Source organism: Pleurodeles waltl, chromosome 12 (genome assembly GCF_031143425.1).
Source record: "Pleurodeles waltl isolate 20211129_DDA chromosome 12, aPleWal1.hap1.20221129, whole genome shotgun sequence".
Taxonomy (NCBI): domain Eukaryota; kingdom Metazoa; phylum Chordata; class Amphibia; order Caudata; family Salamandridae; genus Pleurodeles; species Pleurodeles waltl.
The window spans coordinates 249,874,601-249,890,661 of NC_090451.1; the positions used below are offsets into that span (position 1 = coordinate 249,874,601).

General features: G+C 45.8%; 1 protein-coding gene across 1 annotated transcript in view; it reads right to left on the reverse strand.

The window, feature by feature from the left end:
- Nucleotides 1–16,061, reverse strand: part of LOC138268264 (ATP-binding cassette sub-family C member 12-like) — a 1,444,059-nt gene that overhangs the window by 1,357,800 nt on the left and 70,198 nt on the right. The window lies entirely within an intron of this gene.

Sequence of the window (16,061 nt, forward strand, 5' to 3'; positions counted from 1 at the left end):
TGTGAAAAAATGTAAACGAGTAAGGACAAAGTGTGCTGGCACGGATACATACCTGATCCATCCCTACGGGGTGCCTCCGGACCAGTGCCAAGTCACCTGCAAATAACCCCTGAGTGGGGAAGTCAGGGTGTGAAACCGGTCACTCTACCCCTCTTCCTTGAAGGGAAGGTGCTGCCCACTGTCTCACACTTAATGTTCAATGCCAGAGTTTCTCAGGTGTGTGGCCAAATATATAAAAACCCTCCCGAACCAGGTGACACCTGGTTCATCACTACAATGTTGAGGCCCCTGGAGCCAACTGCCACCCCCAGGCCTTCCACCACTGTGGCTGGGAGTCTCGGTGTTAGGGCAGCACAGTATCACTCAGGGGCTGCATCTCAGTCCCTTCAGCCTACTCTGCCATGGTCTCCTCCAGTGTGGTCTCAGTGCCGTCATCTGCTCCTCCGAGGAGTATTGGTGTGATCTGTCCATCATGCCATCTGGTCTTATAATTGTACGAGGAGACCGTCAGTGGGTCTCTCTAGATCAGTTCCTGCTGCCCACACACAGGTTGCCATTGCGAGCTCAGCTCCCTCAAACAGTAAGAGCTCACCAGCCTTGTCCCAAACCTCTAGCCCGGGCAGCACTTACTCAGGAATTCTAAAAAAAAAAGTTATATTTTTTTTTTTATCTTGGAGAGGGCGGGGAGGAGCACAATATACTGAAGATTCATAGCTCCCAATTTCACCTCTGCATAGGATTTACAATTTCATGGTATTTTCCTGGTATAGTCCGGAGAGTTGTAGATAGTCCTATTTTTAAATGATAAGCGGCGAGCCTCCCTGGCCGCCAGTAGGATATATTCTCGATCTTTATAATTCAAAGCATAGGCAATTAAAGGTCTAGGTGGGGCACTGGGTAGTGGTCCGCGTCTGGGTCATGTGCACCCGTTCCAGCACAAACACAGTGGAGAGGCCTCTTGCTCGAAATTCGCAGCAAATAGTAAACTCCGAAAAGGACACTGCATTGGCACCCTCCGCCCTCTTCGAGAAACACTGGAAGCATAAATTACTGCAGCGGGAGTGATTCTCGGCAACCATTGGGCTTTTATCCAGCATATCGACCACGGATTTTAAGCAGGTGACGTGTTCCTTCGGTGCTTTTACTTCAGTTTGCAGGCTTGACACCAAACCCTCCACGGTATGATCTCTCTCCGTTACATTCCTCAATTCTGTGAAACCAAGTTCATATCCATTTCGGCTATTCCCCCATTTTATATTTCTCAGGAGCTCGGGATAGCAGCTAACAGGTCTGTCTGCGAGGGCTCCTACGAGTGCCATCCCTGCTCTTAACCCCCCTGAGATTCCTTTAGGTGTGTAGTACGGTGAGAAGCCGTGTTACGGAATTATTCTGTTGTTGTTTGGTGCTTTTGTCCTTAACAATGTTTATGCCGCTCAAGATGAAAAGCAAGCAGGCCAAGCCTCTCAAGCACTCACAAGACTGGGGCAGGGCGAACTTGTCTCCCTCTGGCCCAATGTCGACAGCTCGTGCCGACCGTCAAAACACTTACATGGCACGGCCAGGACCAACCTGTAAACCAGTCTGAGTCTCTCGGCCCCACACATGCAGCTTCACTCAGAGCTCTTCCTAGCCCTCTCTTGGGCAGCTTATGGCCCTCCATAGCGTCACTAGTCCTCAGGCTCAAACAGTCCAGGGCTCCAGAGGATGTCGGGTGAGGGACTCTCGCGTCCCATCAGAGGCAGCTTCATCACCCTTCCCACTGCAGCATCCTTTGAAGTGGCGCACACAGCCGCACCCGCACTCTCTGAGGGCTGCACTACACCGTGTCCCTCTTTCCCTTCTCTGCAAGACCCATGTGACAGAGATGAGGGCACCACGACTCTCAACCTCGCCCCACCCAGGATGGCTGCTGGGGTCCGCACTTAATCCTTCACAACCGCCCACCTTCCGCAAATGGCGCGGCGTGGTGCTCGGGGTACAGCTCGTGTTCATCTCTGAGGGAGTGGGGGGGTGGGCAGCCCCTTCTCCCCCTTCCCCGCCGCCAGAGGTACCCTGCAACCAAGAATGGGAGCAGCACCACAGAGTGTCCCGGACGTCACCTCGCCCAAGATGGCTAACGGGGGTCACAGTGAGCACCAAATCAAGTAGCTCAAATACCGCGGGGGTCAGGAATCTCGTCGCCACCAGGCAGTTTTCACCCCTCCCGTCGGGTTCGAAGGATAATGCAGTCAGGATTACCTAGGATCAGTCTTGGGGTTGCAGCCCGACCAAGTTTCTCAGATCCGTGTGTGATGTGCTGCTCCATTACAGTTTTTTTTTTCTTTGGACTCTGGGACTTGTAGTCTTGTTCCCCCCCTTTATAAAACAGGACTACAAGTCCTAAAATGCAAAGAAAAAAAACCTGGAGTCGAGCAGCACACCAAGCATAGACCTGGGAAACGTGGGAGCTGTGGGGTTGCTGGAGCAGTCGGAGCGCACACCTGCCATACCTGCGATTTTCAAATGACACATTTAGTCTTTGTTATGCTTTGCATAGATAAGTGTATTCCTGGGGTGACGCTGTTTTGTCGATCACGTGCTTAAGTTTTAAAGTGACATGCAATCTACACAGTACAACTAAATTATGTTGACATAATTTTGCATACCAACCTCCTGCCAGCACTGCTCCTATTGGAGATAAATGTTGTAACGTATATATAATCGTAAAATTGAAAACACATATTTCTCTCATGTGACTACAGTTCAAATACAGAAAGCCCATTTCAGAGTCACGCCACACCAAGACCAGGTTGCTGATACCAATATCGGGGCAATCAATGAAGTGTGAGTGTAAACAGATAACAATAGGTAAGGCCCTGTGATATCGTGGTTGAAACAAACAAATAAAAAAATGCAACGATATCACGTCCTAGAACTGGAAATGAATTACAGGTAATCGTATTGCAAGCCTTGAGAAAGAGGGATTTCGTTGACACAGGTGTTGACTGTGGTGGATGGCAAATGATATTCAAATAAAGGATTTAATATGAAACAAAACAGATGGATTGTGGTGGCACTATATGAATACGGTGTGAAATCAACATGGAAAAGGAAGTACCAAATACTAATTCTTTGTATAAATATAAGTAATGTGTAGATGGGCTGACAATTGAACCAATAGGTTCCCAGAGAATGTTTGAAAGTCCGGAGAAACTTATACAGTGGTGAAACAACGCAATGGAGGGTGTGTTGTGCACTACGTTTGGAAGCCCCAAGACTTAGTATGACAAGTTTACAGGTGTTCTATCACTGTCGAAAATCCATTAATTTGACATGTACCAAATTTGTAGCAGTGTAATAGGGTGGGTCTGTTTGGGAAGTAAAAGGGCTACGCATTCCACTCAACATTTAATTCATGGTTTAGCGTCTAAGTTTTGCTTTTAATGTCGTGATCACCCTGCCCAATGATATATATTGTATCTATGTACAGAAAACATGTGAGATCTGTCTTCCTCTGATCATTGTACCATAGCGACCTGAAGATTGGGCCTGTCTAATTTCAAAAGCATGAGCATTTTACCACATACGTGCGATTCTTTCATTTAGACCCATGAAATATACCGCAGCTTGTTCATTTTGGATTTGTATGCTTGAAAAATTAAGCATTTAACCTTGCTTTGCTGGTTAGAAGCAGGATAAAACCTGTAGGAAGTAACCAATAACCTTGAATTATTCCCCATTCCTCACTATAATACGTTCACATACTGTTTCTGTCAGAACATGCAAGGCATTTTACTCTGAGGATATGTTTGGATATGACCATCTGCTCACCGTTTTTCACCCTAGAGTTCAACCGCTGCAGATGAGTAGGAGATGGAAACATGCCCCCGTGTACAGACCCCTGGTGGACCTGGCAACAATGGAGGACAGGCACATTATCCTCACCTACAGACTTGATAGGGCCACACTCCAAGAGCAGTGTGCCCAATTGGAGCCAGACCTAATTTCTGGTATACGTCACCCCACTGGGTTCCCCCCTCTTGTGCAAGTCCTATCAGTGCTCCATTTCTTGGCAAGTGGCTCCTTCCAAGCGACAGTGGCCATGGCAGCAGGGATGTCACAGCCTATGTTCTCAAACGTACTGAGCAGAGTGTTGTCTGCGCTGATGAAACATATGTGCAGCTACATCATTTTCCCCCAGGTGAAGGATTTGGCCACAGTAAAGGCTGACTTCAATGAAATGGGACATATCCCAACCTCATTGGTGCTATTGATGGTACACATATTGCCTTTGTCTCCCCCCGGAGAAATGAACAAGTGTACAGAAATCGAAAGAGCTATCACTCTATGAATGTGCAGATAGTGTGCCTGGCGGACCAGTACGTCTCTCATGTGAATGCAAAGTATCCTGAGTCTGTGCATGATGCCTATATCCTGAGGAATAGCAGCATCCCATATGTAATGGCTCAACTCCAGAGGCACAGGGTGTGGCTAATAGGTGAGCCCATGGTCCCCACCCAGTGCATGTTGGTATATGGGTGTGGGGTTGGCCCTAAGGGTGAGTGTCTGGCTAACAGGTATCCCTGGATATTTACAGGTGACTCTGGTTACCCCAGCCTCTCATGGCTACTGACCCCAGTGAGGAATCCCAGGACAAGGGCAGAGAAACGTTACAATAAGGCACATGGTCGAATAAGGAGGATCATTGAGCGCACCTTTGGCCTCCTGAAGGCCAGGTTCAGAGGCCCCCATCTAACTGGTGGATCCCTGTGCTACTCACCCAAGAAGGTCTGCCTGATCATCATTGCATGTTGCACAACCTGGCCTTGAGACGCCAGGTGTCTTTTCTGCAGGAGGATGAGGCTGGAGACGGTCGAGGTGGAGCCTGTGGACAGTGACGAAGAGGATGCAGAGGAAGAGGATGTGGACAACACAACAACTATAATACAACAGTGCTTCCAGTGACACACAGGTAAGACACTGTAACCTCACCTTCCATTGCTGCTTTGTGAAGTGATTTTTCTTTGGCTGGCTGCTGTTTACTCTACAAGGGCCACTTATTGTACCCTTTCACGTGTCTATTTGCAGATATTTGTGTCCTCCTGTGGCTCCTGGTGTATTGACTGCAGCACATTACAGGTCATAAGTATGTATACATCACTGTACAGTCTATTTGCAATGTTTAATGAGTGTTAAAAAACTACACCCTTAAATCATATGACATACTCCATACTTGTTTTTATCAGTGGTGTTTATTTCAGTGCTGATAAGTAAATGGGGATGTGCAATGGGCTTGGGTGATGGTGGAGGAGAGTCCAGGATAGGGTCCAGTCTACTTGTTTCACAGGATCATTTTCCAAGGGGGCATAGGAAGGGGAGTAATGGCAGTTCAAGGCGGACAGGGTGACAGAGTGGGACACAAGGGTGACATTCAGGAGAGTCTTGGCAATTTTCTCTGGCTTCTGCCTGGATCACAGGGCCCGTTTGTGGGGTGGTTCTCCTTCTGCGGGGGTGGGGTGCTGGTGGCCTGTTATTCCTGTGGCAGGGCCCCCTGTCCACTAGCGTCAGTGGAGGTGGAAGGCTGTTCATCAGTGTGGCTAGTGTCAGGGACCCGTTGGTGTGCCACTGCCTCCCTCATGGTGTTGGCCATGTCAGCCAGCACCCCTGCAATGGTGCCCAGGGTGGTGTGGATGTCCCTCAGGTCCTCCCTGATTCCCAGGTACTGTCCCTCCTGCAGCCGCTGGGTCTCCTGCAACTTGGCCAGTATCTGGCCCATGGTCTCCTGGGAATGGTGATATGCTCCCAGGATGTTGGTGAGTGCCTCGTGGAGAGTTGGTTCCCTGGGCCTGTCCTCCCCCTGTCGCACAGCAGTCCTCTTAGCTTCCGTGTTGTCCTGTGCCTCTGTCCCCTGAACCATGTGCCCACTGCCACTGACCCCAGGTCCCTGATCGTCCTGTTTTTGGGGTTGCCTGGGGTCCCTGTAGTGGTAGACACACTGCTGATTGACGTATCCTGGGGACAGTGGTATGGGCCCACTGGGTAGGTGCTGTGCTGTTTCCTGAGGTGGGAGGCTCTGTGGTGGTATGGGACTGTGCCTGGGTAACCGACTGTCCAGAGGTCCCTGATGGGTCAGGTAGGTCATCCTGATCCAGGCGTGTAGAGCTGCTGTCATCACTGTGGGCCTCTTCTGTGGGGGGACTGGATGTTGCTGGCACCTCCTCTCCGGTGACGTTGTGTGGGGGTCCTGTAGGGATGTAAATGCAGTGTTATTGTTTCTGCGTGTGCCATCTTGTGCATGGGTGTGTGTTGCCCTCTATGGTTGTTATTGCCCTGGCAGCTCAGCCTTGTGTGAGTGGTGATTTGGTGGGCTAGGTGATTGTCTCAAGTGTGCATGCTTTGGTGATGGGTGTCCATGCAGATCTGTGATGGGTGTCCAGGAATTGGTGTTGCATGCAGAGCTTGGTTGGGGGAGGGTTGGTTTGTGATGGTGGGGTGTGTGTGAGGTGGTGGAGTGATGGGAGTGAGGGTGAGGGTGGGGGTATGTGATGGCATGCAGGTATGGGGTGAAAGAAGGAAAGATTTGACTTACCAGAGTCCAGTCCTACTGCTACTCCTGCCAGGCCCTCAGGATACATGATTGCCAAGACTTTCTCCTTCCATGTTGTTAGTTGTGGGGGAGGAGGTGGGGGTCCACCGCCAGTCCTCTGTACTTCTATCTGGTGTCTTGCAACAATGGAACGCACCTTCCCCCGAAGGTCGTTCCACCTCTTCCTGATGTCATCCCTTGTTCTGGGGTGCTGTCCCACGGCATTGACCTTGTCCATAACTCTCCGCCATAGCTCCATCTTCCTTGCAGTGGCTGTCTGCTGCACCTCTGATCCGAATAGCTGTGGCTCTACCCGGATGATTTACTCCACCATGACCCTTAGCTCCTCCTCAGAGAACCTGGGGTGTCTTTGTGGTGCTATGGGTGTAGTGTGTGTGGTGTGCGTGAGTGTGTGTGGGGTGATGTGTTGGGGTGTGTGCTGTGAGGTGCGTGGATGGTGTATGGGTGATGGTGTTCTGTGACTCTGGTTCTGTGGGTGCTCCTGGCGTGTCTCTCTCTGTTGTAAATTGTTTGTAGTGGTAAAGGGTTGTGGGTAATGTGGGTGTGTGTTTTATAGTGGTGTGGGTGTGTGGGTTTGGTGTGTGAATGGGTGTCAGGTGTGTGTTATTGAAATTGACCAATGTAGTGGTGTTTTGTTAGTGTGTGTGTATTTTAAGCGTGGCAGTATGTACCGCCAATGGTTTACCGCGGTTGAATGTCTGCTGCGGTGATTCGTGGGTTATAATGCTGTGGGCGTATTTCTGTTGGTGTAATAGTGTGGGTTTTGGTACCGCCATATTATCACTGACTTTTGGGCTGGCGGACTTGTGTGTGTGTCTGTATAGTGGTGAATTTCTATGTGTGGGTCATAATACGGGTGTCGGTATACCGTTGCGGTATGTTGGCGGCAGTCAGCATGGCGGTAATATAATACCAATAAGTACATGAAGCCATAGAAACTGAGAGAATCAGGACCACCAACACGACCTTGGCCCTCCCTGTAATAGTAAAAGAGACCACAGAGAAAGCACCTGTTAAGTGCTTCCTCCATGTCAGCAAATGTGATTTTTTTTTGCTTTTGCTTACTTTAATTATCAGTCAGGAGTCAACGAGAAATCTCTAGAATACATTTTATAGTGAATTGTTTTAATAACTGTCTTACTTGTGTACTGATAGGGAGAAAAATGCCACCTTTAAATGATTTTCCCTATTTTTCTACTGTCTGAGACAAAATTCTGGGCATGCCTGTGAAAATAAAACAGCCTGGTGGGGACCTTGGCTCATGTCTGAGGCAAGCTGCAGTGGGGAGGTGTGTGTTGGGGAAGAGGAAACAGGGGTTTACCAGAGCCCTCAAGAATTGTAGAAAATTGGGCACACATTGACACATCCAAATGCACCCCTGGCCCATCCAGATTTACATTCCTGGAACCGGGCCTGTCTCCCAAACACTCACTGTAAATTTAGGCAGCTTGTTGGCAGAGACTGGTGCTGACTTCAGGTGGCAGCATTAGGCAGCAGGCTTCAGGCGGGCGATGGGCGCCAGGTGAAAACTGGGTGGTGAAGGTGGCAGGAAGCTGATGAAAAAGCCCCGTAAAAGTTAGCTGCGAGCGCTGACTTTTAAGGGGCCTATGCTTCCCAGCAGTGGCCAGGCTTGTGACGTCACCGGTAAACATAGAAGAGGGCCACAGGAGCATGCACAATGAAGCCGCTATCGCGCATGCTCCAGTGGCACTCTTTTATGTTTACGGCCCCCATTGTACCGTATTCCGAAAGGCGATTTGCGGGCCACCAAAGTAGGTTAGCAGGGCCGCTGGTGGCCCGCGGGCCATACATTGAGTACCACGGAATCAGTTAAGGACTTTTACTGTCCCCAGTTGGACTAGAGGCATCTACACATGTTCTCTGCTGGAACTTCAGGAGAAATATAGAACACACCTAAGTGCTTTTATGTTTCCAGAGGACACAGTCTGAAGATCCTACTTTGAAGACATGGAAAGAAGCCCTGAATCTTTTAATGACTTGTCACATCTCACATCTGACACTCTTAATTTCATGGTCACGGCTAATTTAATTCTTCATTTTGGAGCTTCCACCAATAAATTACAAGTACAATTTAGAGAACTTTGTCTAATCTTATCATGATCGATTGTGTGTCTTCTTGTGCTAGAGGTCATGCTTCAGACATTATTGCTATATTTAGGGAAGTTTTCACAGAGTATGATGGCGCTTCCTGCTCTTGATTCACTAGTTATGAGCCTAGAGGGTGCACTGAACAGGATGAATACCCCCCAAAAAAGATCCTGTATATCAGCAACCGTAGTTCCTGGTGAACGTATTACATATATGTCAGGCACTCCTCTAGCTAATAGTTCACCTTGGTACACTTTACAATATGTAGTCAATTGATAACAATTATTCAGTCCTCCATCATCTCAACTGAAATGACTATAATGATCATCTGGCCTTGTTTCCTCATTATCCACATATATGCCCACGTGGCCTCCACATTGATCCTTGCGATTTGGAAAAGTTCAACCAAGTCTTTTAAATATTCATACCAAATTCCAACATGTATATTTTGTGTTAAATCTTCACATCATATCACCATTGAATCCATCAAGCCACGTGTTTCGTCTGGGAGTAGTCTCCCATTAGACTTCATCAGGGCTTCACTTGTTCTTAAATCCCTTATCATTAGTGACCTTTCATGCCGTTATGCTTAAGCGTACTCGCATAACGGCATGAAAGGACACTAATAAGGATGCAAAGAGATAGAATAAGTTAAGGAAGACAGAATCCAAAACTATGATTAATAATCAAGAAGGAATCTATTATACCATGAGCACGAAAATCTGAAAATAAGGGAATGGTGATATGATGTGAAGATTTAACGCAAAATATACACATTGGAATCTGGTATGAATATTTAAAAGACTTGGTTGAACTTTTCTAAATCACAAGGAACAATGTGGAGGCCACGTAGGCATATATATGGATAAAGAGGAAACAACAGAAACAATAAAAGAACCCTTTAAAATAATTTGGAAGTATTGGTGATATTTCAAGGCCAGATGATCATTATAGTCATTTCAATTGAGATGATGGAGGACTGAATAATTGTTATCAATTGACTACATATTGTAAAGTGTACCAAGGTGAACTACATGCTTCAGACATTGCCTGCTTCAATACCAGCCAGAGCACGGTACAGCTTCCTTTCACTGTTACATGGTATTCATTTGTTATTCCTTTAAGCTGGTTGTACGAATAAACCCAGTGCTTAGTTTGTAAAAGAATGAGTGCTCGGCCCCAAAGTTTTGGTCAGAAGCCCACAGCCAGCATTATTGAATTTCAGCCTGCCACATACCAAGGCTATGTAGTCTCGATTCCGCTTCATGCCTCTTTAATCATCCACCAGACACTCCCTGCACCTTTATTTTAATCCTGCTTTATCCCTTTGGCATACTTTTCCTGTTTTTCTCTTCCTCCTTCTTTCTCACTTGGGTGTTATCTGCTTTCTTGCTCTGGGTCGAAGTCTGATGAGGAGATATAAGAGGCGGTCCCCAAAAATGAGTGCTGTTGGGCCCCACCTGCATCCACTAGCTGAAATTAAGAACTGAATCAACCCCTTCAAGAACATCTGTGCAGTCTTTTTAAGCAGGATTCGTCAGTCATAAGCCTCTCTGATTCAATCATGCCCTTTTCCAATATCTGATAATCCTCAGATGTTGCTTGAGAAACACCATGAACATTTATATTTGCGTTTTATATTTCTACCCCAAGACAGTCTAGGCATTCTATGAGGCCCAAACTTACCAATGGATGATTTAATTACAACTTAACTAACATTTGTCAATCTCTCTATCAGTTATTACTTCTCCATGCCACACTTAAATGGCAAATGTTCAATTGCTATTAAAACGTGCCATTAATATTGCTAAATATATGTGTGTTGATCAGAAAATGTTTGCAGGCCTAAATATGACAGCTGCTACCTTTGCTTTCATTAAGGAACTAAAAGAGGTGACCCCTCCCCTGTTGTAAGGTGTAACCAACTTACTGATTACTTAGATTTGAAAATTATGACTCCTATGAAAGAACGGAAAGCAGTTATTTCTCCATCTGCAAAACACTACCCCAGCCTCGCCAAATCATTACAATCTCTTTCTCATTTCTTTCTCTTGAAGGTGGAAGATTTCTCTTTAGTAAAGGACAGTAAACCATAGGGCTCAACAACCAAAATGTTTGTGGCTAGAATTCTCGATGACATAATTCATTTATTTTTCTTCTCTCATAAAGTTCATATTCTGACCATTTTCTTCTCCCATAAGGTTCATATTCTGACTATCTTTTTTACCGCTCGCTTAGACAACTGTAATGCTGCAAATCTTAAACTACTCGCTAATCCATTGTACAAGCTACAACCTGTTCAGAATTCAGCATCTAGGCTCCTTCTTCAACTTAAGTAAATGTTCACGTCTCTCCTTTCTCAACAACTTTACAGTAGTTATCCAGGAAGCAAAACATGTGATTCAAATCTCTTATTCTGGCCCAAAAAGCACTTTTCAACTATCGCACTACTCTGTCCCAGCGTTTTTGTCTTCACACACCTAACTGCTGGTTGTGGTCTGAGAACTCTATTCTCGTATAGATGCTTAGGTTTAACAGCACAAAATGCGTCCAGGGTCTGCTCAAGGGCGCTGCCACTGGTGCCACCGCACCGGGGGCTATTTTTGGAAGGGGGCGCCCTGTTTGCAGTTATATTATAGTTTTAAAAATCCTGCTGCAGCTTTTCTTGCCTCCATCAGTTTTCGGGCACCAATAAAAATGTCAAGATATCTCTGGTGATTAATATTCTGACTGGAGAGAGTTTGAGTTTTCTCTATTAAGCTATTAACTGTCGTCAAAGAACTGTATGCATTCTGCAAGGTATAGATTAGAGCATTATTATTTTTATCCCAGTCTTTCATTATCCTAATGTTGAAAAAATGGTTCATTTCAGTAGCAATCAATTCTTATTATTCAAGAGAACCCCCCAACCATGGTTAAATTCTGAGTTTGAGCTTCCCCAGACCAAGCACTCAAACTATACAGCCTACAAGTATAGATGACATGTGACATGGTACTGCTTGTAGTGCTTTGTCTTATATAACATTTCTTATACATTGATTTACACTCTTATGATTGACTGTCTCTGTGTAATGTGTCTGTAATATAAAGTTCTCTTACATCCTACACTAGAAGAAGTGGCACCATAAAATGAATTAAATGCATCTGAGAGAGACTTGAGGGACACTGTTTAAGGGTGGTAGTAAGGAAATTCGTGAAGGAGGTGGTCATTAGGGGGCATCAACCATCATTGTCTCACAGAGAGCTGCTAGCGCTAAGGTCAGCCCTGCCCATGTCTCTAGGTACTTGTATGGTCTGCTAACTAACAGGAATAAGGCTTGAAAATGTATACTGGTTTATTTTTAACAACATAGAATTCAAAATTAGTGTACAAAAGTATGAAATCTTAATTGATATTTCAACTCTCCCTTCTTCTTCTCAAGTCCCTCATCTTTTGTTTCAGTTCAAGTGGAAGATGATATAGCATTAAAATAATTAATTTCACATAAAAGGGTGTTGTTTCCCGCACATGTATGTGTAATTTATAGCATTATAATACATGGGACTCGGTAGTCCCTGCATAAATGGTTATAACTGATTTCTTCATAGTTTTTTCATGATCAGTGATGCACACCCAGTCACCTATTATAAAGAAAATACTCAGAACTCAACTGATTCACAAAGGTAAACTTAGACCAAAAGTGTAAACTTAGACCAAAAGTCTACATTTAGACCTAAAGTCTAACTTTAATTGTAGTAAAGTTAAAGTTTTGGTCCAAGTTTACCTTTGTGAATCGGGCCCCAAGGTTTTAAGTAGTTTGTGGGAAAGTTAATGGGGTGACCATGTATTATATGGGATAAAGTACCCCCAGTGCACATGATAGGAATATTGCAAGTCACCTCAGAATTCCATGATCTTCGGCGTCATTCCTCTGTACGGTTATGGAACTCCTCAGTGACTTGCAGTATCCTTACAATGTACAGCTGGGGGTCTTTATCCCTTATTTATCTGCTTAGACATTTGCAACTCTGCCTTCCCTGTAGTGGGTGAAAAGCAGACATGGTGAAACTGAAGCCAGTGCAGGTTTCTGCAAGCATTTTGGAAGTCACTGACGGTGAACCCAGCACAATCTGTGCAGAAGTAAGGATGAGATAAACGGTTATGGCAGCAGAGATTTGGTACCTGCATGATAGTGGCTCAAGAGTGCATGAATGATTGTTCTGGAAGGTCCTAGGAGAATATCTGTAGAGAACACGGATTTCACAGACAAGATGATGGTGGGAAAACCTTGCATGAACTTGTCATGCAGGGTCTTCTTTTGGAGGATGCTGCTCTAGAAAGAATCCTATCCTTGAGGTCAATCTCTTTGTGTGGTCCATAAGAGGGCAATACACTATGGGCTGGGCCACTGGAATTATGAGGCAGGAGAGGACCAAATTATGTGGGGTTTAGCAACATATGAGGCATGAAAAGAAAAAGTATGCAGCATATTGCAACATATTTTGTAATAGTATTACTTCATAATTTCATTATCTTTAAACTTGGTAACATTGCATGGGCACTGGTTTCTCTTTATTAGTACCATTTCAATACACAGATACAGCAATAAGCAGCAAAAAAGTGACCAGTCCAGCTTTGCAAAGGGCCACTCACTGCGCAGCAACATGGGTAGCTGCATTTTTAGTAACTTTTGAACCGTTTGAGCTAGAAACATATTTTTTTGTTAAAATCTGCAGATTACGCAGCAGATAATGGATTATGTGGCAGGTGCAGCAAATCTGTTATTATGCGAAAATCTCCGCACAGTCACATACATCTAGTGGCTCTGACTATGAGTTACCACAGATATGGTGTTCATCTTTATCACCTCAAGTTTGAAGTAGTGCCTCAGTATAATTTAGGAGTGTAACCTCAGATTGGGGCAGGCTACTATACCTGCATGGGACTTGAAACACATTCCTCTCTGTCTAGGCCCATTGGTGACCTACGAGGAAGGGGCACTAACACAGCTTACATATTATATGCTGCCTCTCTGCTGTCTGCAGCAACCATGGCATGTGTAGGGAACATCTGCATCACTGCTAAAGAAGGTTAGACATGTCCCAGCCCTACAGAGGGCTAGTAATATATAGCAAGATAAGTGTTTAACCCTGCAAGGGTGCGTGATATGCTAGGACCACAACTAAGTGAAGTGTACATAATTCATTTGTCTTCAAAGTGGTTGGGAATCACCTATAAGAAAACCTTGCTATTCTAGATAGCTGTGTTATTGCACATCGTTTCTATATTTTGTAATTAAGCCTCTCATTATGGCAAGGGTACATATGAAACAGGCCCTGAACAGTTTAACAACAATAAGGTCTGGAATAGTGTCCCAATTTTCCATCAAGAAGAGCGAGGGCAGGGTGCATGGGAACCAGACCCTAAAATTCCCATGTTCCAGGAGAAGTCTAAACCTGACACGTAGTGCCTACGGGGAGGATATATCTGCCTTATGAGATGTGCCTGAGCTGTCTGAGTAGCAAGCTGCAGGAGGACCATCATAGTCAGAACTCTTCAAGGCACAGAGAGAGTGCCTCTACTCTCAAAGGTCTTCCTTGAAAGGGTGAGGCCCAGAGGACTAGGAAACCTCTGATGATCACCTCATTTACTGGGAGGATGGCCTCCTTTATAGTGATCCATAGGTACCCGAGCCTGGGTAAACCAGAGTGTTGGTGTTCCCAAAGTGTTATAGTACTTTCCTACTGGAGCTGGCTCATGACATCCTCTTGGCAGGATATCTTGGGCAATCCATAACTTTTGACCTTCTGGTCACCCACTTCTATTGTTCCCGGAAGGGAACCAAGGTAGACAGGTTCTTCCAGTCCTGTGTGACTTGTCAGGCCAATGGCAAGTCAGAAGGGAAGCACCACATTCCCCTCCTGATTGTTCCTGTAATACAGGCCCCTTTGAGAGCGTAGGGGTAGACTTTGCTGACCATTTTGACCGTAAGATAGCTGTGAGGAAATTGGTGTTTGCTTGTGGTGATGTGGGTACTGATGGGAGTATTTACCAGAGTAGGGTTTCGACAGGTGAAAGTGCATGACAGAGGGAAAAAACTTCATGTCAGAGTCAAGAAGTCCATGTGGGATGCGTTTGGGGTTCTTTACAAAGTTGAAAGACTCAACAAGACCCTGAAAGGCATTAATGGGCCTCTCAGAGCCCTTGAGGCGAAAGTGGGACGTTTTACTGCTGTGCCTCTTGAATGCCTGTAGGGAGGTGCAACAGAAAGGAGTGGGCTTCTGCTCATTTGAGCTTCTGTTTTGCTGTGCTGTGAGAGAACACCTGTCTTGTAAAGATGAGGTGGGAGAAAACCCCCCCAAGAAACCTTCTCAAGACATGGTAAACTTAATGATAGCTGTAAGAATCAAGATTTAGGCAGCACATGCTGAAGGCCAATATGAATCTGGAGTCCAGCCAGGAAATGATTAAGTAGTGATATAACCAGAAGGCCACTCTGGTAGATGATCCACCTGGATGAAAAGTATGGGTGATGGAGCAAGTGGAGTCCCGAAAACTCCAGGACTGGTGGACCAGGCTGTATAAGGTCACGGAAAAGAAGAGTGAGGTCTTCTACCATTGTGGGCCTACAGACGTCCATGGACCCTCTGAGGTCCTGCATGTTAATAGACTCGAATCCCACTTTGAGAGGTCCCAGTTAACCATGCTCATGGTGACAGATGGTGGAGAGGAGGAGAACCAGTTTTTCTGTCATGCAAGGAGCAAGATCGTTCAATCGAGTGAGTGACCCCCAACCCCACTCTGACAGAAGAGCACCAGAGGAAATGCCGCCAGTTGCTGGGACATTTCAGCTCATTGTTCCCCCTGACACCAGGGCTCACCAATGTGTGCACCCATAACATATATATAGAGGACAGTATAAAATGAGAGCTAGTATGAAAGATGAGGTGTCTAAGATACTGAGTTTAGCGGTGAGTGATCGCTAAAGTAGTCCCTGGTCCGGCCCAGTGGTCTTGATAACAAAGGCTGTCCCACCAGGGGGCACCCCAGAACTGCAATTCTATGTTGACTACAGGGGGTTCAATCAGTCACCAAGACTGATGCACACCTAATACCCAAGCTGATGAGCTCCATGACAGGTTTGGGGCTTCCAACTTCCTCAATATCTTTGATTTGACATGTGGGTACTGGCAGATTGCCCTACTTGAAGTTGCATAAGAGAGGTAGCATTTTCTTCTCCAAAGAGGCATTTCCAATTCCTATTGATGCATTTCGGATTGAAGAATACCAATGCCACCTTTCAGAGGTTGGTCAATCAGGTGCTGGGTGACTTGGAGGAGTTAAGTGATGCCTATTTTGATAATACTGTGGCCTTCAGCTTTAGCC